At 43.9% G+C, this 23,377-nt stretch overlaps 1 long non-coding RNA gene across 1 annotated transcript; it reads left to right on the top strand.

The window, feature by feature from the left end:
* Positions 1-7,334: 7,334 nt before the first annotated feature.
* On the top strand, positions 7,335-22,365 carry LOC117069224. Its single transcript, XR_004431458.1, has 2 exons — positions 7,335-7,424; positions 22,301-22,365. It is a non-coding gene; the product is annotated as an uncharacterized LOC117069224 (long non-coding RNA).
* The last annotated feature ends 1,012 nt before the right edge of the window (positions 22,366-23,377 follow it).

Below are 23,377 nucleotides of genomic sequence, written 5' to 3'. Positions count from 1 at the left end.
AGGAGATCGAGACCATCCTGGCTAACATGGTGAAACCCCGTCTCTACTAAAAAATACAAAAAACTAGCCAGGCGAGGTGGCGGGCGCCTGTAGTTCCAGCTACTTGGGAGGCTGAGGCAAGAGAATGGTGTAAACCCGGGAGGCAGAGCTTGCAGTGAGCTGAGATCTGGTCACTGCACTACAGCTCAGGTGACAGAGCGAGACTCTGTCTCAAAAAAAAAAAAAAAAATACAAAAATTAGCCGGGTGCAGTGGTGTGCACCTGTAGTCCCAGGAGGTGAGGACTACAGAGGCTGAGGCAGGAGAATCGCTTGAACCTGGGAGGCGGAGCTTGTGGTAAGCAGAGATCTCGCCACTGCACTCCACCCTGGGCAACAGAGCAAGACTCCATCTCAAAAATGAATAAACAAATAAATATAAATTAGCATCTTAAATCAGTATTTGTCAGTTGTATGTGTGTGTGTGTGTGTTTGTTTTGTTTGTTTGTTTTTTTTAATATGGAGTCTCACTCTTGTCGCCCAGGCTGGAGTGCAGTTATGTGATCTTGGCTCACTGCAACCTCCACCTCCTGGGTTCAAGTGATTCTACTGCCTCAGCCTCCAAAATAGCTGGGATTACAAGCGCCAGCCACCACACCTGTCTAATTTTTGTAGTTTAATAGAGATGGGGTTTTGCCATGTTAGCCAGGCTGGTCTTGAACTCCTGACCTCAGGTGATCCACCCACCTCCACCTTCCAGAGTGCTGGGATTACAGGTGTGAGCCACTGAGCCTGACCACTAAGTCAGTATTTAAATATTAATGCCAAGAGCCCACATTGCCAAGACAATCCTAAGCCAAAAGAACAAAGCTGGAGGCATCACATTACCTGACTTCAAACTATACTACAAGGCTACAGTACCCAAAACAGCATGGTACTGGTACCAAAACAGAGATATAGACCAATGGAACAGAACAGAGCCCTCAGAAATAATACCACACATCTACCACCATCTGATCTTTGACAAACCTGACAAAAACAAGCAATGGGGAAAGGATTCCCTATTTAATAAATGGTGCTGGGAAAACTGGCTAGCCATATGTAGAAAGCTGAAACTAGATCCCTTCCTTACACCTTATACAAAAATTAATTTAAGATGGATTAGAGACTTAAATGTTAGACCTAAAACCATGAAAACCCTAGAAGAAAACCTAGGCACTACCATTCAGGACATAGGCATGGGGAAGGACTTCATGTCTAAAACACCAAAAGCAATGGCAACAAAAGCCTAAATTGACAAATGGGATCTAATGAAACTAAAGAGCTTCTGCACAGCAGAAGAAACTACCATCAGAGTGAACAGGCAACCTACAGATGGGAGAAAATTTTTGCAATCTACTCATCTGACAAAGGGCTAATATCCAGAACTGACAAAGAACTCAAACAAATTTAAAAGAAAAAAACAACCCCATCAAAAAGTGGGCAAAGGGGCCGGGCGCGGTGGCTCAAGCCTGTAATCCCAGCACTTTGGGAGGCCGAGGCGGGCGGATCACGAGGTCAGGAGATCGAGACCATCCTGGCTAACACTGTGAAACCCCGTCTCTACTAAAAAATACAAAAAACTAGCCGGGCGCGGTGGCGGGCGCCTGTAGTCCCAGCTACTCGGAGGCTGAGGCAGGAGAATGGCTGCGGGAGGCGGAGCTTGCAGTGAGCTGAGATCCGGCCACTGCACTCCAGCCCGGGGGACAGAGCGAGACTCTGTCTCAAAAAAAAAAAAAAAAAAAAAGGTGGGCAAAGGATATCAACAGACACTTCTCAAAAGAAGACATTATGCAGCCAACAGACACATGAAAAAATGCTCATCATCACTCACCATCAGAGAAATGCAAATCAAAACCACAATGAGATACCATCTCACACCAGTTAGAATGGTGATCATTAAAAAGTCAGGAAACAACAGGTGCTAGAGAGGATGTAGAGAAATAGGAACACTTTTACATTGTTGGTGGGACTGTAAACTAGTTCAACCATTGTGGAAGACAGTGTGGTGATTCCTCAAGCATCTAGAACTAGAAATACCATTTGACCCAGCCATCCCATTACTGGGTATATACCCAAAGGATTATAAATCATGCTGCTATAAAGACACATGCACACATATGTTTATTGCGGCACTATTCACAATAGCAAAGACCTGGAACCAACCCAAATATCCATCAATGACAGACTGGATTAAGAAAATGTGGCACATATACACCATGGAATACTATGCAGCCATAAAAAAGGATGAGTTCATGTCCTTTGTAGGGACATGGATGCAGCTGGAAACCATCATTCTCAGCAAACTATCGCAAGAACAGAAAACCAAACACTACATGTTCTCACTCATAGGAGGGAACTGAACAATGAGAACACTTGGACACAGGAAGGGGAACATCACACACTGGGGCCTGTTGTGGGGTGGGAGGATGGGGGAGGGATAGCATTAGGAGATATACCTAATGTAAATGACGAGTTAATGGGTGCAGCACACCAACATGGCACATGTATACATATGTAACAAACCTGCACGTTGTGCACATGTACCCTAGAACTTAAAGTATAATAATAAATAAATAAAAGAAAAAAAGAAAATAAATAAATAAATATTAATACCAAGTATCCAGTTTAGCAGGAATGTTACATTCATAACAATTTGTAGCCTGACTCCCATGAGTTTTTTGCTGAAAATACAAACTATATAATTATATTTTCTCTTTAACAAGTCGACGTTATTAGACCCCTCCGCTGGCTTTTCTTGTTTTTCATTAACTTGTACTTGGCATTCTGTGTCAGGTGTACATGCCAGAGATCAGGATGATAGGGCCACGTGATATTGCTGGCCTAGTCTAGGCATTAGTGTGCGACCCCATCAGCAAGTACAGCCGGTCATTTCCAGCCACCTGGATCAGCTGAGATGGGAACATCAGTTGAAATGAAAGTGTATTTAGAGAGGTGACCCACTGTCACGAGATAAAGACCTAAGGCCATGAGTTTAAAATTCAGTAACAAAAGGGTGGAGCTCTGGAAACTGGGAGGAGTGAGAGGAGTATTTTACAACTTATGAACATAAAAGGCCACTATATATTCTTTTTAAAAAATGTATAATTAATTTTCTTGAGACAGGGTCTGACTGTTGCCCAAACTGGAATGCAGTAGCGCAATCTCAGCTCATTGCAATGTCCATCTCCCAGGCTCAAGTGCTCCTCCCACCTCAGTCTCCCAAGTAGCTGGGGATACAGGTGCGCACCACCACACCCAGCTAATTTTTATATTTTTTGTAGAGACAGGGTTTCGCCATGTTGCCCAGGCTGGTCTTGACCTCAAGTGATCTGCCCACCTCAGCCTCCCAAAATGCTGGGATTACAGGAGTGAGCCACCATGCCTGGTCAAAAGAGCACTCAGTATATATTCTTTTTTCTTTTTTTTCTTTTTTGTGAGACAGAGTCTTGCTCTGTTGCCCAGGCTGGAGTGCAGTGGTGCAATCTCGACTCAAAGCAATCTGCCTCCCAGGTTCAAGCGATTTTCCTGCCTCAGCCTCCTGAGTAGCTGTGATTACAGGTGTGGGCCACCACAGTTAATTTTGTATTTTTAGTAGAGATAAGGTTTTACCATGTTGACCAGGCTGGTCTTGAACTCCTGACCGCAAGTCATACGCCCACCTCTGCCTCCCAAAGTGCTAGGATTACAGGCGTGAGCCACCGCACCTGGCCCTATGTATTCCTTAAATTTACTTTTTTCTTGAGGTATAATGTAGAGACAGGAAAGTGTGCATACTGCAAGTGTAGACTTTGATGAACTTTCACAAACTCAACACATCTGTGTGACCAGCATCCTTTCAAGCAACTGAGCATTTCTTGCTACTCAGAAGTCCCTCTACTGTTCTCTTCTAGCTGACATTTGCTCCCAAGAATAACTGCTTTCTGATTTCAATCACCACATATTAGTTTTGTCTCTTTTTAAATTTCAGATTACGTTCAGCTCTATGTTCAGTAACTTTTTGTTGGTAGCTTGAAACTGGCCATAGTGGAAGTATTTACACCACAGAAATTGGCAAATCAGGGCGTTGCCCCCATCCCTGAGCTAGATGTTAAACATTTATGAGTACACCACTGAGTACGGAAGTAAACAAAACTAACAAAAATCTTTGCCTTCATAGAGTTCACATTCTAGATGGGGAGAGAGACAAAATAAGTAACCGAATTATGTTAGAAGTATATTAGAAAAGGCTGGGCATGGTGGCTCACACCTGTAATCCCAACACTTTGGGAAGTCGAGGTAGAAGGATTGCTTGAGCCCAGGAGTTTGCCACCAGCCTGGGCAACATAGGAAGACTCCATCTCTATAGAAAATCAAAAAACTAGCTGGGCATGGAGGCACATGCTTGTAGTCCCAGCTACTCAGGAGGATGAGGTGGGAGGATCGCTTGAGCCCAGGATTGCTTGAGCACTGTGGGCCATGGTTGTGCCACTGCGCTCCAGTCTGTCTCAAAAACAAGAAAAGAAAGAGAAAGTATATTAGGAGAGGAAAAACACTGAAGGGAAAAGTTAAGTTGAGGAAAGAAGTAAGGAGTCTGGGTGCTGGTGGGCATCACAATTCTAAATAGGGTGGCCAGGAAGGGCCTCACCGAGAACATGGTATTTGAACATTGATTGAAAGGAAGGGAAACAAGCTGTGAGTACAGGTAAGAGAGAGTGGTTTAGGCAGAGAAAACAGCAAATGCAGAGACCATGAGGCAAGAATGCTCAAGGGGGCCACTAGAACTGGGGCTACACGAGTGAGGGTAGATAGAGCAGGCACTGAAATCCCAGAGGTAATGAGTTGAAGGTAGTGAGGGGTGGAAGGCCAGATTATGAAAGGCCTAGAAGGCCATTGTGAAGACTTGATATAATTTTTTTTTTTTTTTGGAGACACACCCAGGCTGGGGTACAGTGGCGTAGTCTCGGCTCACTGCAACCTCCGCCTCCCGGGTTCAAGCAATTATCCCACCTTGGCCTCTTGAGTAGCTGGGACTATAATAGGCACGGGCCACCACACCCAGTTAATATTTGTATTTTTAGTAGAGATGGGGTTTCGCTATGTCGGCCAGGCTGGTCTTGAACTCCTGACCTTGTGATCCGCCTACCTCAGCCTCCCAAAGTGCTGGGATTACAGGCGTGAGTCACCGCACTTGGCCGACTTGAGATAATTTAATAGAGGAAAGTATAGTTTTTTTATACAGCTAAAAAATTAAGTTATCAAATGTTATCATCAGATTCCTTGCTGAATTCAAAGGTGACTTTTGGATTGCTTTCTTTTCTTCTTTTTTTTGAGACGTAGTTTCATTCTTGTTGCCCAGACTGGAGTGCAATGGTGCAATCTCGGCTCACTGCAACCTCCTCCTCCTGGGTTCAAGCAATTCTCCTGCCTCAGCCTCCCAAGTAGCTGGGATTACAGGTGTGTGCCACCACACCCAGCTAATTTTGTATTTTTTTAGTAGAGACAGGATTTTACCATATTGGTCAGGCTGGTCTTGAACTCCTGACCTCAGGTGATCCGCCTTCCTTGGCCTCCCAAAGTGCTGGGATTACAGGTGTGAGCCACTGTGCCTGACCTGGATTGCTTTCTTTAGGCTGGATTAGCCTCTAGACTTGTGTTGTTCAATAAGGTAGCCAGTACTTACATGTGGGTATTTGAATTTAAACTTATCAAAACAAAATAATAATTCAGTTCCTTGTTGTACTAGTCACATTTCAAGTATTCAATAGCCACACTTGGCTAATAGCTACCATGTTAGGCAGCACAGACACTGAACATGTCCATCACTGCAGAATGTTCTGTTGGACGTGGCTACTCTAAGACAGCAAACCTTGCTGGGATGGACTATAGGCCGGTTTTTAGCCTTTTTACAGATGATGCATTTGCCCTAGCAGATCTTTTGGCAAGAACACCTTGGTACAGGAATCCTGGAGCCATTTGATTTCTGCTCAGATTGTAAGTTTCTATTTCAGGACCTTATATCTAAAAGTAGCTTTATATAAAACCTGTAATCTTCTCCAGAGACATCCTCTACTATTCATTTATATATTCATAAAAAGTGAGTGATCACTGGCTATTACCTTGCTTGTATAACCTGTTGTGAAAAGCAAGATGGCCCAAATTATAGCCTAGAAACTTTAATTTATTCATTTATTTATTTTGTGGCTGTTTTTAATGCATGGATTCAGGTTAAGTTGTGATTAAATCAGAGATATAAATTGCTCTGAGATATAAATTGCTCAGAGTCAAGAAGTGCAAAAAAAAATTCCATAATCTTTTTTGTGAGAAAGGATGCTTTTTAGCATTAATTCAGGGTTCTTCACCCCATTCTTCTTCAGTGCTCCCACTCTGGGTATGGTATGGGACTGTTAAAACTCCGACCAGGGACTTTTCTCTACTTGGTGAAATGAAGGAAAGGCAGTCACTCAACTTCATAAAAAAGGCAGTTATCCTGTGATCTTCTAGACTGCTTATGTGGAGCAGAATGATCCATGAGCAGCTGGGAGCTCACTCTCTATATTATGATATGAGATGGGATCTTTGGGGGAAGAGGTGTTTCGTGGGCCTAGGTAAGCACAGATCCTTTGAGCTAAGAAGGCCTGGTTGACACCTGTGGTTGCACATGGATACTTCTCTGGGTTGGGGTGGGTCTTATCTTTTTCCTCCTGCCTCAGCCAAAAAAAGTTTAGAGATCTCCAGACTGGCTGCAGAGTTGCTCCCAACTTGCCCTCTGAGAAGACTTTTAAAAGTTTGTTCATGTTAAAATATAAATGATTGGCTAGGAAGGAGGGTAGCTCATACCTGTAATCTCAGCAGTTTAGGAGGCTGAGGCAGAAGGATCACTTGAACTCAGGAGTTCAAGACCAACCTGGATAACATAGACCTCGTCTCTTAAAAAAAAAAAAAGAAAGAAAGAAAAAGAAAAAAAGAAAGAAAGTAGCCTGCTGTGGTGGCTCATGCATGTATTCCCAGCTACTAGGCAGGCTGAGGCAGGAGGATGGCTTGAGCTCAGGTGATGAAAGGTACAGTGAGTTGTGATCATGCCAATACACTCCAGCCTGGGCGACAGAGCAAGACCCTGTCTCAAATTATATATATATATGTTTAGTGGTTACTTCTTCCAGGAAACTGAGCCAACTGCCTTGTTGATGTAAGTCAAAGGAATGAAGCTGGCTGGGTGCAGTGGCTCATACCTGTAATCCCAGAACTTCGGGAGGCCAAGGTGGGTGGATCACCTGAGGTCAGGAGTTGGAGATCAGCCTGACCAACATGGTGAAATCCTGTTTCTACTAAAAAATACAAAAATTAGCTGGGCGTGATGGCAGGCATCTGTAATCCAAGCTACTCAGGAGGCTAAGGCAGGAGAATCGCTTGAACCCAGGAGGCGGAGGTGCAGTTGAACTGAGATCACGCTGCTTGCACTCCAAGGGTGAAACTCCATCTCAAGAAAAAAATAAATACATAAAAATAAAAGGGTATAAAGTTTGTGGAATTTCAAGCATCTCTAGTGCTCCTAAACTAGTACCACGTTTATAGTTAGGGAAACTATACCTCCATTTTGCCTGGGACAGTCCTGGTTTATACCCATTACCCTTGTGTATTTATTAAAAGTGCTCCCTTTCACTCTCAAAATGTCTGGATAATAAATTAAATAGTCACCTTATTTTATAGCCCTTTCTCTGCCCAAAGCCTAATTAGCCTAATAAGTACAAGACAGAATATTTTAAAAATTACTTCCTGGAGTTAGCTTCCTTTAATCATCTCTATGCCTTTTTCTCCTTTTTCAATTTTCATTCTCAAATTGGAAAGCACCAGGAGACAAATGACAGCGCCTGCAATCTTGTTTTTTTGAGCCGTTGTTTAAATAATGTAATACATCTTGGTTCTTGAATAAAATCCTAAAGAAGCACATCTTTCCTAGGTTACTCCTTATCAATTTAGTAATGCTTTTTTCAAACACTTCTTCTTTCTGTTTGTTTAGAAAAACTTGCTTCCTTGGAGAACTCCTTTTATTGAATTATTTCTTCATACTGGCAATTTGATTGGATTGATTCCATTTTTTTTTTTTTTTTTTTTTTTGAGACGGAGTCTTGCTCTGTCGCCCAGGCTGGGGTGCAGTGGCCGGATCTCAGCTCACTGCAAGCTCCGCCTCCCGGGTTTACGGAGTAGCTGGGACTACAGGTGCCCGCCACCTCGCCCGGCTAGTTTTTTTGTATTTTTAGTAGAGACGGGGTTTCACCATGTTAGCCAGGATGGTCTCGATCTGCTGACCTCGTGATCCGCCCGTCTCGGCCTCCCAAAGTGCTGGGATTACAGGCTTGAGCCACCGCGCCCGGCCTGATTCCATTTTTTATTTCTACAACTACAGTGACTTGGTCTACAGATTTTAGTCTGGTAGGCATATAATTAGACCTTGCTACAATTTTGCCTTTAGGTCCTATACCTTATGGGAGATGAGGGCGTGTAGTGTCTAGCATCTGCAAAATGCATTCCCAGCTAGTCTTGCCTAGAGGCAAACTGGAACACCAGGCACTAGCAGTGAGCTACACCTGTATGCATAGAAATGGCATTTTAAAAGGAAGAAAGCATAAAGCCACAAACTCATAATGTTCCTTTAGAGCTGGACTGGAACTATAAAAAGCACATAATTTAGACACATTTTTAGCTGTTCTAAGTTTTCTATTGGTTATTATAAAAATTTATGTATATTCATTTGGATTTTTTAAATCAAGCAGATATTTTAACAGTTCGCTTTACTTGTGCAGCTGTTTTCCTTAAATATATTGGTTATTTAACTTACAAACTTGCCTTTATAAAAAGCCAGGCTAAAAAGGATTTGTCTTGACCTTTTACTTGGCACTTAAGATTATAGAATTTCTAAATTCAAGCATTACCTAGGAATTTTCATAATTTTGTCCCTGTTGCCCTTTGATTCCAAGTGGTTAGAAGTTAACCTATTCAATGTCCTTAGAAGCAAAGGGTTAAATCCTAGCATCAAGGTTAGTTTAAAAACAACAGTTGGCCTCCTGTATAAACATTCTCTTCCATTTATAAACACACTCCTTTTTTTTCTTTTTCCATTCTAAATGCCAGTTTACAATTCAGTGAGATAGTTTTCTATTTATAGTGTCTTCACCTTAAATGTTATCCCTCGAATATCAGGAGTTATTTCTCAAACACAAAAAAAGGATATCTACTTTCACACCAAAAAACTACGTTGACCAAGAAAATTATTTACCGTAATAATACCAAGAGCGTGAAAACTGTTAGTGCAAATGAGTTTATCTATCATTAATAACAGCCTAACTCTTCCCATCAACTGAAGAACTTAATTAGACAAAGAAACAGTAACTAAGTAGAAATAAAAATGAAAATGTAGGCCAAGTGTGGTGGCTTATGCCTGTAATCCCAGCATTTTGGGAGGCCTAGGTGGGTGGATTACCTGAGGTCAGGAGTTCGAGACCAGCCTGGCCAACATGGTAAAACCCCATGTCTACTAAAAATACAAAAAGTAACCGGGTGTGGTGGCATACACCTGTAGTCCCAGCTACTTGGGAGGCTGAGATAGGAGAATCACTTGAACCTGGGAGGTGGAGGTTGCAGTGAACTGAGATTATGCCACTACACTTCAGCCTGGGTAACAGAGAGAGACCAAGAAAGAAAGAAAGAGAGAAAGAAAGGAAGGAAGGAAGGAAGGAAGGAAGGAAGGAGGAAGGAAGGAAGGAAGGAAGGAAATGTATAACTTCCTGTTTGAAGGAAAGGAAGGATACATTCTAACCAGACAGAAAGATGGAATCCAATTTTAGTAACTGCAATCTTCCAAATTTATGGTTGTAGTTAGAAAGAGACATGATGAGGCCAGGCACGGTGGCTCATGCTTGTAATTCTAGCACTCTGGGAGGCCGAGGTGGGTGGATCACCTGAGTTCAGGAGTTTGAGACCAGCCTGACCAACATGGCGAAACCCCCATCTCTACTAAAAATACAAAAATTAGCCTGCTGTGGTAATGGATGCCTATAATCCCAACTACTCGGGAGGCTGAGGCAGGAGAATTGCTTGAACCTGGGAGGCGGAGGTTGCAGTGAGCCGAGATCGCACCATTGCACTCCAGCTTGGGTGACAGAGCAAGACTCCGTCTCAAAAAAAAAAAAAAGAAAAAGAAAAGAAAGAGACATGATGTTCGTGGACTAGGCTTACTTATAGCGGCAGGGTTTGATGGGTCTCCAGGTGCATGCAGGCTCTGATTAAGCTTTGCGAGTTCTGAGACTGAATTTTATCAGGACATCTATAAGAAATCACGATAAAACTGGCTGGGCAAGGTCACTCATGCCTGTAATCCCAACACTTTGGGAAGCTGGGGCAGGCAGATCACTTGAGGTCAGGAGTTCAAGACTAGCCTGGCCTACATGGTGAAACCCCATCTCCACTAAAAATACAAAAATAAGCATGGTGGAGCATGCTTGTAGTCCCAGAGCTACTTAGGAGGCTGAGGCAGGAGAATTGCTTGAACCCTGGAAGCAGAAGTTGCAGTGAGTTGAGATCACCCCACTGTACTCCAGCCTGGATGACAGAGCAAGACTCCATCTCAAAAAAAAAAAAAAAAAGAAAGAAAGAAAGAAAAAAGAAAAAGAAAAAAGAAATTACAAGAAAACTAATAAACAGGCCGGGTGCAGTGGCTCACGCCTGTAATCCCAGCACTTTGGGACGCCAAGGCAGGCAGATCACAAGGTCAGGAGATCGAGACCATCCTGGCTAACACGGTGAAACCCCGTTTCTACTAAAAATACAAAAAATTAGCCAGGCACTAGTAGTTGAGATTACAGGCATTTGCCACCACGCTCGGCTAATTTTGGTAGTTTTAGTAGAGACAGGGTTTTAACATGATGGCCAGGGTGGTCTCAAACTCCTGACCTCAGGTGATCCATCCACCCCGGCCTCCCAAAGTGCTGGGATTATAGGCGTGAGCCACCGCACGCAGCACCCTATTCTCTCTCTCAGTGGTGGCACCCGGGTTGCTTCCTACTCCCCAGCACCGTATACATTTCTTCAGTGAACACCCTCTTCTTACATACTCCCTGAGAAACCAGCTACTCCATGTAAACTGATTTCTCATTGTGCTTTTAAAATATTGTTTAAAAATTTATTCTAGCCTGGCGTGATGGTGGGCTCCTGTAGTCCCAGCTACTCGGAGGCTGAGGCAGGAGAATGGCGTGAACCCGGGAGGCGGAGCTTGCAGCGAGCCCAGATGGCGCCACTGCACTCCAGCCTGGGCTACAGAGCGAGACTCCGTGTCAAAAAAAAAAAAAAAATAAAAAATAAAAATAAAAAATTATTCTTTGCCTCTAAATTACAAATATACTGGTCTGTATTTTTAATCTGTGATCTTTATAGTTTTACCATTCACATTTAGGTCTTTAAACGGTCTAGGTTCCATATGTGATGTTAGATGTGGATTATGTTTTATTTTCTTCCATATGGTGAACCAGTTTTCCAACATCTACACAATCTGTTTCTTTCATAATGACTTGTGGTTCCACTTTTATTGCATGATAAGTTTCAATTTGGACATGGGTTGTCTCGGAGCTCTTCTCTTAATCCATGAATTTATTCCCAGTGGGAACTATGCACTCTCAGATAAACAAACGCTTGTGTAGATTTATCAGAGAACTCCATACACCCATCCCTTTCTGGTATCCGATTATCTGGCAAATCAAATGAAAAATCAGAAATTTTCCTGGTGAGCATGGAGTTAAGATAAAAGATATATATATATATATATATATTTTTTTTTTTTTTTTTTTTTTTTTGAGACGGAGTCTTGCTCTGTCGCCTAGGCTGGGGTGCAGTGGCCGGATCTCAGCTCACTGCAAGCTCCGCCTCCCGGGTTCACGCCATTCTCCTGCCTCAGCCTTCCGAGTAGCTGGGACTACAGGCTCCCGCCACCTCGCCCGGCTTGTTTTTTGTATTTTTTAGTAGAGACGGGGTTTCACCGTGTTAGCCAGGATGGTCTCTATCTCCTGACCTCGTGATCCGCCCGTCTCGGCCTCTCAAAGTGCTGGGATTACAGGCTTGAGCCACCGCGCCCGGCCTAAAAGATATATTTTTAAGGGATATTTTTATGGGTACATCTAATCCAGAAAAATAATCCCTGCCTTATAACAGAATAACTCTCTGCTGAGCAGAATATTGTCATTAGACAATGCTTATTTGACTCTTCATCTCTAGGTACTAAACAAATTATTTCCTTTTTTTATAGCACACTAATTCTTCAGGCTGGCGTGGTACAAGTCATTAGAGTTAAACATGTATGGAACAATCACATCCTAGGCTTGCCTGCTGAGATTTTTCCACATCACATCAGTGATAGGCAGTTCAACAGACGGGAGGTGTTACAGCTTTGAACAGAGGTTAATTTGAATCCTGGCTATATTACTTCTTATCTATAACAGATACTGTTTAATGCCTACCTGTCACCTACCAGCCTTTTTTACCCTTTACTTCTTCTACCTGTATTTCTATGAACTCCTAGGTCTTTTTTTTTTTTTTTTTTTAGACGGAGTCTTTCTCTGTCGCCAGGCTGGAGTGCAGTGGCGTGATCTCGGCTCACTGCTACCTTTGACTCCCTGGTTTAAGCGATTCTCGTGCCTCAGCCTCCTGAGTAGCTGGGATTACAGGCACGTGCCACCATACCCAGCTAATTTTTGTATTTTCAGTAAGGACGGGGTTTCACCATGTTGGCCAGGATGGTCTCAATCTCCTGACCGCGTGATCCGCCCGCCTCGGCCTCCCAAAGTGCTGGGATTAAAGCCCTGAGCCAACGCACCTGGCAACTCACAGATCTTTCTTACTAGATTTTTTCCATTTGGCAATGTGCGCAGTCTCAGGGAATAAATCATATTTATAGTTTAGGGCTATAAATATGATGCTTGGAGCAGAGGGGGCCATCTTGTGACCATGAGAAAATAGCCTAAGTTTTGTTTTGTTTTGTTTTATTTTTGAGACTCACTGTCACCCAGGCTGGAGTGCAATGATGCGATCTTAGCTCACTGCAACCTCCGCCTCCTGGGTTCAAGCGATTCTCCTGCCTCAGCCTCCCAAGTAGCTGGGATTACAGGTGTTCGCCACTACATCAGTCTAATTTTTGTATTTTTAGTAGAGGTAGGGTTTCACCATGTTGGTCAGGCTGGTCTCGAACTCCCAACCTCAGGTGATCCAGCCACCTCAGCCTTCCAAAGTTCTGGGGTTACAGGCATGAGCCACTGAGCCTGGCCAATAGCCTAAGACTAAAAAGTCTGTTTACTTATGATGGTATATGGGAAAGATAGAGGGCTGAGTGCAGTGGCTCCTGCCTGTAGTCCTAGCCCTTTGGGAGTCTGAGGCCGGTGGATCACCTGAAGTCAGGAGTTCCAGACCAGTCTGGCCAATATGGTGAAACGCTGTCTCTACTAAAAATACAGAAATTAGTCAGGTGTGGTAGCGAGTGACTGTAATCCCAGCACTTTGGGAGGCTGAGGCAGGCAGATCACCTGAGGTCGGGAGTTCGAGACCACCCTGACCAACATGGAGAAAGCCCGTCTCTACTAAAAATACAAAATTAGCTGGGCAGAATGGCACATGCCTGTAATCCCAGCTACTCAGGAAACTGAGGCAGGAGAATCGCTTGAACCTGGGAGGTGGAGGTTGCAGTGAGCCGAGATCACACCACTGCACTCCAGCCTGGGCAAGAGTGAAACTTCATCTCAAAAAAAAAAAAAAAATAGAAAAGAAAAGAAAGAAAGAAAGAGAAGGAGACTGTGTCCTGAAGGAAATTATAGAGTTGTTGAATTAATCTTGGAACCACCTACCTCCAAATCGCTCCATTAGGTAAGCAGTAAGTGTTCTCGTGGCTTAAGCACTTGATATTCAAAGTGTGGTCTGCAAACCAGTAATGGCATCACTTGATTGCTTATTAGAAATGCAGAATTTAGGGGCCGGGCGCGGTGGCTCAAGCCTGTAATCCCAGCACTTTGGGAGGCCGAGACGGGCGGATCACGAGGTCAGGAGATCGAGACCATCCTGGCTAATACGGTGAAACCCTGTCTCTACTTAAAAATACAAAAAACTAGCCGGGCGACGAGGCGGGCGCCTGTAGTCCCAGCTACTCGGGAGGCTGAGGCAGGAGAATGGCGTAAACCCGGGAGGCGGAGCTTGCAGTGAGCTGAGATCCGGCCACTGTACTCCAGCCTGGGTGGCAGAGCAAGACTCCGTCTCAAAAAAAAAAAAAAAAAAGAAATGCAGAACTTACCGCCCCCCCCAATAAATTATAATCTGTGTTTAACAAGATCCCAAGGGATTTTTTTTTTTTTTTTTTGAGACAGAGTCTCGCTGTGTCGCCTAGGCTGGAGCGCAGTGGCTCGATCTCGGCTCGCTGCAAGCTCTGCCTCCCGGGTTCACGCCATTCTCCTGCCTCAGCCTCCCAAGTAGCTGGGACTACAGGTGCCCGCCACCACACCTGGCTAATTTTTTTGTACTTTTAGTGAGATGGGGTTTCACCGTGTTAGCCAGGATGGTCTCGATCTCCTGACCTCGTGATCTGCCAACCTTGGCCTCCCAAAGTGCTGGGATTATGGGTGTGAGCCACCACGCCCAGCCGTGATTGTTATACAGATTAAAATTTGAGAAAAACTGGTATAAGCTATTCCTCATAAGTTTTTATTTCTTGCAGTTGAATCCATCCTAGCTGACACTGTGACATTCGCCAAGTTACCCAAGACATACAAGCCTCATTTCTTTATCTGTAGTGATAACATAACCATCCAAGGGGTTCACCTTGCCCCCTGCCTAGACAGAGCCCATTTATCAAGTCAGGGGAGTTGCGGTACAGAAAGAGTAGTTCACGCAAGGCCTGCTGTGCGAGAGACCAGAGTTTTATTATTACTCAAATCAGTCTCCCCAAGCATTCGGGGAGCAGAGGTTTTAAGAACTTGGTGGGTTGGGGGCCGGGCGCGGTGGCTCAAGCCTGTAATCCCAGCACTTTGGGAGGCCGAGACGGGCGGATCACGAGGTCAGGAGATCGAGACCATCCTGGCTAACACGGTGAAACCCCGTCTCTACTAAAAACTACAAAAAAAACTAGCCGGGTGACGTGGCGGCGCCTGTAGTCCCAGCTACCCGGGAGGCTGAGGCAGGAGAATGGCATGAACCCGGGAGATGGAGCTTGCAGTGAGCTGAGATCCGGCCACAGCACTCCAGCCTGGGTGACAGAGCAAGACTCCGTCTCAAAAAAAAAATAAAATAAAATAAAAAAGAACTTGGTGGGTTGGGGCAAGCCAGTGAGCCTGCTTTGTCAGGGATGAAATCACAGGGAGTCCAAGCTGTCTTTTTTTTTTGAGATGGAGTCTTGCACTGTCGCCTGGACTGGAGTGTAATGGTGCAGTCTCAACTCACTGCAACCTCCACCTCCCAGGTTCAAGCGATTCTCTTGCCTCAGTCTCCTGCCTCAGCCTCCTGAGTAGCTGGGATTACAGGCGCCCTCCCCACCATGCCCGGCTAATTTTTTGTATTTTTAGTAGAGACAGAGTTTCACTATGTTAGCCAGGCTGGTCTTGAACTCCTGACCTCGTGATCTGCCCGCCTCAGCCTCCCAAAGTGCTGGGACTACAGGTGTGAGCCACGGAGCCCGGCCTCAAGCTTTCTTCTTGTGCTGAGTCAGTTCCTAGGTGGGGGCCACAAGATCGAATGTGGCAGTTTATCAGTCTGGGTGGTGCCAACTGATCCATCAAGAACAGGGTCAGCAAAATCTCTCAAGCACTGATCTTAGGAGCAGTTTAGGGAGGGTCAGAATCTCGTAGCCTCCAGCTGCATGACTTCTAAACCATAATTTCTAATCTTGTGGCTAATGTTGGTCCTACAAAGGCAAACTAGTCCCCAGGCAAGAAGGAGGTCTGCTTTGGGAAAGGGATGTTGTTGTCTTTGTTTTAAACATTTTTGTTTTAAACTATAAACAAGTTTCTCCCAAAGTTAGTTCAGCCTATGCCCAGTAATGAACAAGGACAGCTTGGAGGTTAGAAGCAAGATGGAGTTGATTAAGTTAGATCTTTCACTCTCAGTCAGAATTTTGCAAAGGTAGTTTCAATCATAATGGTATTGGCCTTCTAAAAATGCTGCAGTGATTAAATAAATAAATAAAAAGTGCAGCATAATGCTTGGCGCATATTAAACTCTCAGTGTTGGTTGAGCGCAATGCATGCCTGTAATCTTGAAGGTGGGTAGATCACTTGAGGTCAGGAGTTCGAGACTAGCCTGGCCAATATGATGAAACCCTGTCTCTACTAAAAATACAAAAATTAGCTAGGCGTGGTGGCAGCTGCCTGTAATCCCGGCTACTCGGAAGGCTGAGGCAGGAGAATTGCTTGAACCTGGGAGTCAGATGGTGCAGTGAGCCGAGATCATGCCACTGCACTCCAGCCTGGGCCACAGAGCCAGACTCTCTCAAAAACAAAACAAAACAAAACAAAAACAGAAAAAGCCACTCAGTGTTAGCTATCTTTACTGGACTCTGCAAGCACCGTTAGTGTAGGTGGTGATGTTTGTGTGCAAATAGATTTGCCCTTCCAGCATGGAAACTGGGTGGGGTGAGGGCTTTTATTGTCCTTGTTGCTGCCTGGAGTGGAGGACAGACTACTTAAAGCAGCTGCTTTCCTGTGAATTGCTAATTGACAACTTGTATCTACAAGCAGTAGGTTTGATTTTATTTTCTTACTTTCATAAGCTCAATAATAGAAGTCATTGTTGAGAAACAAGTAGGCCTATTTAGCTAGGTAGTAAAGTTACAAGTCAGCTAATGAAAGCAAGACATACTTGGAAGAACTGTAGGACAAAAGTAAGATTAAGGAAGGAAAACACTTTAAAGCTTGCTTACACAACGACTTTACAATAGGGCAACTGGCTGGAACCCTTGTAAAACAATGTCAAGGCATCAAAACTTTAAGCTGAGGTGCGGGTAGGCTGGATTTAACACGATAAAATAATGCATGCATGTCAAACACGTACCAAATGCAGTATATCCATATCTCATAAAGATATAAGGCCCTAAAATAATTAACTTATTTATGACACTCTACAATTCAAACACATTTATCGTAATTAAAACAAATTCATTGAAATACGAAATGCCCATGGAAAAACAAAATACCTTTATAACCTCTGACGTGTACTATCTCAGAACTCCTCTGTGAGGAAGGTCAAGAGGATACCTTGCTCCAGACCCAGTCACACCAGGTAGTAAAAGGCAGGCGTGGGCCCAGCTGAAAGTAAATGCTCTGGCTATTCAGCACGACAAAGGGGCCTCAGTAGACTTCAAGGGAAATGGGCGTCGTTGAAACCAATGATTGGTCTGCCAACTAGGACACCAAGGCACAGTAAGATTCCCCAGGAAGAATGGGAGGCAGGGTATGAAGAGGACAGACAAAACTCAGGACTCCAAATGTACACAAAGCTGGCTTTAGGGTGTTTACCATGGTTCATTAGTATAGAATGTGCTTCTGGAATAGGACTCAGCAAAAGCAAAGCAAAGCAAAGCAAGGTCTTACTCCTAGGAGCTCCTGGTATATGAAGCTAAAATCCCCCAAATCAAGACTAAGTTGTGCAAGCAAAGATGGAACTCAGGCTCAGGAAGCAGTGCCTGTTACCAGAACAGGCTACCTCATGAGCATCAAAAGCTACAACTCCTGGCCGGGTGCGGTGGCTCATGCCTCTAATCCCAGTACTTTGGGAGGCCAAGGCAGGCGGATCACTTGACTTCAGGAGTTCAAGGCCAGCCTGGCCAACATGGTGAAACTCTGCATTTACCAAAAAAACAAAAATTAGCCGGGTGCGGTAGTGCATGCCTGTAATCCCAGCTACTGGGGAGCCTGAGGCAGGAGAATCACTTGAACCCTGGAGGCAGGGGGTTGCAGTAAGCCAAGATAGCACCACTGCACTCCAGCCTGGGCGAAAGAGCGAGACTCTGAGAAAAAAAAAAAACAAGGCTACAACTCTGCTCTTCTATGAATGGCACTGACAAAGTCTCAGGTTAGATAAAGCAGGGAGGAAGTGGTAGATAACACAGGAGTCCAGTGGTTGACACTAATGAAAGGACCTGCTCCTTCCTTCAAAACCCTTATACATTGCCAGTGATGACTGGCTTATACCAAGCTGTTTAAGTGCTTTTTATACCAGCCCTGAATGGATCAAGGGACTGGGGTGAATATAATGCTCTGAATGTAATTGGTTTTTTTGTTGTTGTTGTTGTTGTTGTTTTTGAGACGAAGCCTTGCTCTTTCACCCAGGCTGGAGTGAAGTGGTGTGATCTCAGCTCACTGCAACCTTCGCCTCCCAGGTTCAAGCGATTCTCCTGCCTCAGCCTCCCGAGTAGCTGGGATTACAAGCGTGTGCCACCACGCCTAGCTAATTTTTTTCTATTTTTAGTAGAGACGGGGTTTCACCATGTTGGCCTGGCTGGTCTTGAACACTTGACCTCACGTGATCCATCCGCCTCAGCCTCTCAAAGCGCTGGGATTACAGGTGTGAGCCACAGCACCCGGTCAAATGTAATTGTTAATTCCATTTGTTTATACAAAATCTCAATGGTTAAACAATAACTAATATCTATTTGTGTCATGTTCCAATATATAAATAAACTGGTTGGGGGTGAAGTGGGTGGAGGCTTACTCCACACAGTCATTCATGGACCCAAAAGCCAAGTATTTTTTATCTGGTAGCTGCAGTGTCTTCTTGGGCCTTGGAATCCTCCGCTGGTTTTTCTGCATCTGGTTGAAGAAATGAAGAATGAGGGAGAATCTCAAGTTCAGTATTTTATGGGATAGGCCCAGAGACAGATATGTCATTTCCACTTACTTTCTACCGGTGAGATTTAGTCACAAGGCCCATCCTAGTTGCAAGACAACTGGTAAATGTTTTCCAGAGTATGTTAAGGAAGAGAATACAAATATAGATGGAATAGATAGTCATTCTTCCATGACAGGAAAAGAAAGGCAACATAGCAGCAGTAGGAATGAAATGGGGTTGATAGCACTAAGTTAAACTGGTTTCCCTTTTAAAAAGTCAATTTACGTTTTATTTTATTTTATTTTATTTTTGAGACAGAGTCTCACTCTGTCCCCCAGGCTGGAGTGCAGTGGCACGATCTCAGCTCACTGCAACCTCTGCCTCCTGAGTTCAAGTGATTCTCCTGCCTCAGCCTCCTGAGTAGCTGGGATTACAGGCGTGCACCACCACACCCGGCTAAGTTTTTATATTTTTTGGTAGAGACAGGGTTTCACCATGTTGGCCAGGGTGGTCTTGAACTCCAAACCTCAAGTGATCAGCCTGCTTCAGCCTCCCAAAGTGCTGGGATTACAGGCATGAGCTACTGTGCCTGGCCTACTTTTTATTTTTAAAATTTTATATATATATATATATATATATTTTTTTTTTTTTTCTTTCTAAGAGGTAGGGTCTCCCTATGTTGCCCAGACTGGTCTCCAACTCCTGGGCTCAAGTGATCCTCCCACCTCAGCTTCCCAATGTGCTGGGATTACAGGCATGAGCCACCACACCTGACCAAAAAGTCAATTTACTTATGGGGAGAAGCAAGCTCTAATCATATAATCATTCTTTGATTTATTCATTACTTTATTCAGTCAATAAAAAGTTCATTGAGGACTCACTATACTGGACCCATAAAGATGAACTTATTTTTAACAAACTATAATATTGTGATTTACAATAAAATATATACATTTGGTTCTCTGTATCTGTTCTGTATGTCAATGAAGAGGCAAAAGACCAGACTGCAAAGCAGTAAGACAAGGCCTTTACTGGGGTCTTAGGAATTGTAATTCAGGAGACATATATTTGGCTTGAAGTCAAATTGTATTCCAGTAAGAGGGAGGAGAGAGGAGATTTATAAGGAAGTTAAGGGCGATTATACCAGTTGTTTTGAAAGAATTATCATTGGTGAAGGCAGCTGGCTTAGTACATGAGTCTGTAGTTCATTGGCTGTTGCTGTTCAGGAGTTGCAGTGCTGGTGAAATTCAGGTGTTTTCCAGGATGTTGTGGTGATTGCAGTTTGGCCTAGTTCAAAGGTAAAGGTAAGTTCCTGGATTTTCAAAAATCAAGGTTGCAGGTCCTTTGCAGAATGGCCTCCTGACTCCATCTTAGAGCTCTGAATCAGAGGTGCCATATTGTATGCCACATTTCATAGTGGATTGAACTAACTACAAATTGAAAATATTTGGGGAAAAAAGGATAGTTACATCCGTATTGAACGTGTATAGACTTTTTTCCTTTTCATTATTCCCTAAACAATACAACAACAATTTACAAAGCATTTAATTGTATTAGGTATTGTAAGTAGTCTGGAGATGATTTAAAGTATACAAAAGGATATGCCTAGGTTATATGCAAATACTATGTCATTTTATAAAAGGGACTTGAGCATCCGGAGATTTTGGTATCTGAGGGAGGGCCTGGAACCAATCCCCCAAAGATACCAATGAACGACTGTATATATTCGGTCTTCTTCCCTGTTTCTTGGCATACAGCCCTTAAAACCCTTGAATCTCCTGAGTGGTAAGGGTGTCTTTTGTCTGCTAATGATATGACTGATGGCTGGAGGCCTCTAGATAGCTTCAGGGTTGGGGCTGATCACTGGAAAGACTGAGCCATGATTGGCACTCCCAAAACTGCCACAGAGGGGAGAGGGTTGAGTTGATCACCAGTGGCCAATGATGTAATCAATCATGCCTACATAATGAAGCCTCCCATAAAAACCCAAAAGGACTGGGTTCAAAGAACTTCCAGATAGTTGAAAACATGGAGGTTCTTGGAGGGTGCTGCTCCCTGAGAGGGCATGGAAGCTCTGCACCCATCCCATACGCTATGAGCTATGCATTTCTTCCATCTGGCTGTTCATCTGTTTCCTTTGTAATAAATGGGTAAATGTAACTACCTTGTTTCTCTGAGTTCTGTGAGCTGCTCTAGCGAATTAAATCCAACAAGAGGTTCATAGGAATCCCTGCTTTATAGCTGGTCAGTCAGAAGTACAGGTGACAACTTACTATTTGTCACTGGCATATGAAGTAGGGGGCATCCTTGTGGGACTTAGCCTTGAACCCGTGCGATCTGACACTATCTCTAGGTAAATAGTGTCAGGATTTAATTGAATTAGAGGACACCCAGCTAGTGTCTACTGCAGAATTACTTGTGGGTTTTTCCCCCCACACACCTGGTGTCAGAAGTATTGTGTTCAATGGTTTGTGAGTGTGGGAAAAACACTTTTGTATTTTTACCTTTTTTTTTTTTTTTTTGCTTTTTTGTAAAGACAGAGCCTCCTTATGTTGCCCAGTATGGTCTCAAATTCCTGGCCTCAAGCAATCCTCCTGCATTGGCCTCCCGAAGTACTGGGATTACAAGCATGAGCCACAATACCTGGCCTTTTTTCCTTTTTTTTTGAGATGGAGTTTTGCTCTTGTTGCCCAGGCTTGAGTGCGGTGGCGTGATCTCGGCTCACTGCAACCTCCACCTTCCGGCTTCAACCGATTCTCCTGCCTTAGCTTCCCAAGTAGCTGGAATTATAGCTGTCTGCCACCACACCCAGCTAATTTTTGTATTTTTAGTAGAGGCAGGCTTTCACCATGTTGGCCAGGCTGGTTTCAAACTCCTCACCTCAGGTGATCCACCCGCCTTGGCCTCCCAAAGTGCTGGGATTACAGGTATGAGCCACCACATTTTATGTAATTTCATTGAAGATTTGTTTTTTCTTATATGACTGTGTGATAAATCAGTTTTAAAATGAAAAGAAAAACCATTTTAAAATTTTCATGTTTATAAATCTCTTAATAGGCTATCTTTTTCACGTAACCAGTTGGAAAAAATACAAGCAGTAACAGGATTATAGTTCCTTAATAATATGGCAAAGTAGTATATTTTGATGAAGAATTCCATATTCCAAGACTATGTATATAACTTTTAGTGTCAGAAGGGTGACAAGATTAGGAAGAGGATAGAAGGATTAATAAATAGATTATTTGCCATTAAAATCTTCTCTTACCCATCTTGTGATTAAGTCTTCAGGAGTTTTTAGTGTGGTCTTTATTACAAACTTGTATCAAAGTTTGGTTTTTAATTTTATTTTAACAATTACAAGACAACAAAACAGTTCTTTGCTGGGCATGGTCGTGGGCCTGTAGTCCCAGGTACCTGGGGGACTGAGGCAGAATAATTGCTTGAACCTGGGAGGCAGAGTTTGCAGTGAGCCGAGATCATGCCACTGCACTCCAGCCTGGGCAAGAGAGCAAGACTCCATCTCAGAAAAAAAAAAAAAAAGTAAAATAATCTGGCCAAGACATTGAGTTGGGATTTGAACCCAGGCTGATGAATTTCAGAGTTCATAACTTTTTCCAGGTTTACTTATAGACAAGATGAGAGCAAAGAATAAGATAATTGATAAGACTTTGAATGAAAAGAATTTTTTGGCCAGGTGTGGTGACTCATGCTTGTAATCTCAGCACTTTGGGAGGCTGAGGTGGGTGGATCACCTGAGGTCAGGAGTTCAAGACCAGCAACCAGCCTGGCCAACATGGAGAAACCTTGTCTCTGCTAAAAAATACTTTTTTTGGCCGGGCGCGGTGGCTCAACCCTGTAATCCCAGCACTTTGGGAGGCCGAGACGGGCGGATCACGAGGTCAGGAGATCGAGACCATCCTGGCTAACACGGTGAAACCCCGTCTCTACTAAAAAAATACAAAAAATTAGCCGGGCGAGATGGCGGGCGCCTGTAATCCCAGCTACTGGGGAGGCTGAGGCGAGAGAATGGCGTAAACCCGGGAGGCGGAGCTTGCAGTGAGCTGAGATCCGGCCACTGCACTCCAGCCTGGGCGACAGAGCAAGACTCCGTCTCAACAAAAAAAAAAAATACTTTTTTTTTTTTAGATGGAGTTTTGCTCTTGTTGCCCAGGCTGGAGTACAATGGCATGATCTCGGTTCACCGCAACCTCTGCCTCCCAGGTTCAAGTGATTCTCCTGCCTCAGCCTCCCGAGTAGCTGGGATTACAGGCATGCACTACCATGCCTGGCTAATTTTCTATTTTTAGTAGAGATAAGGTTTCTCCATGTTGGTCAGGCTGGTCTCGAACTCCTGACCTCAGCTGATCCACCTGCCTCAACCTCCCAGAGTGCTGGGATTACAGGTGTGAGCCATCATGCCTGGCCAATCATTTGTTATCCTTTGGCATATATTTCAGTCTGGGCCATCAAGCACAATTTTCAAAGAAACCCTCTTTATTTTTCCAGTTCTGTCATGTGAGAAATATTCTTGCTGCA

This window comes from Trachypithecus francoisi, unplaced genomic scaffold (assembly GCF_009764315.1).
Source record: "Trachypithecus francoisi isolate TF-2019V2 unplaced genomic scaffold, Tfra_2.0 Lachesis_group3, whole genome shotgun sequence".
NCBI classification, from domain to species: domain Eukaryota; kingdom Metazoa; phylum Chordata; class Mammalia; order Primates; family Cercopithecidae; genus Trachypithecus; species Trachypithecus francoisi.
This window is presented reverse-complemented; position numbering and strand designations above follow the sequence as displayed.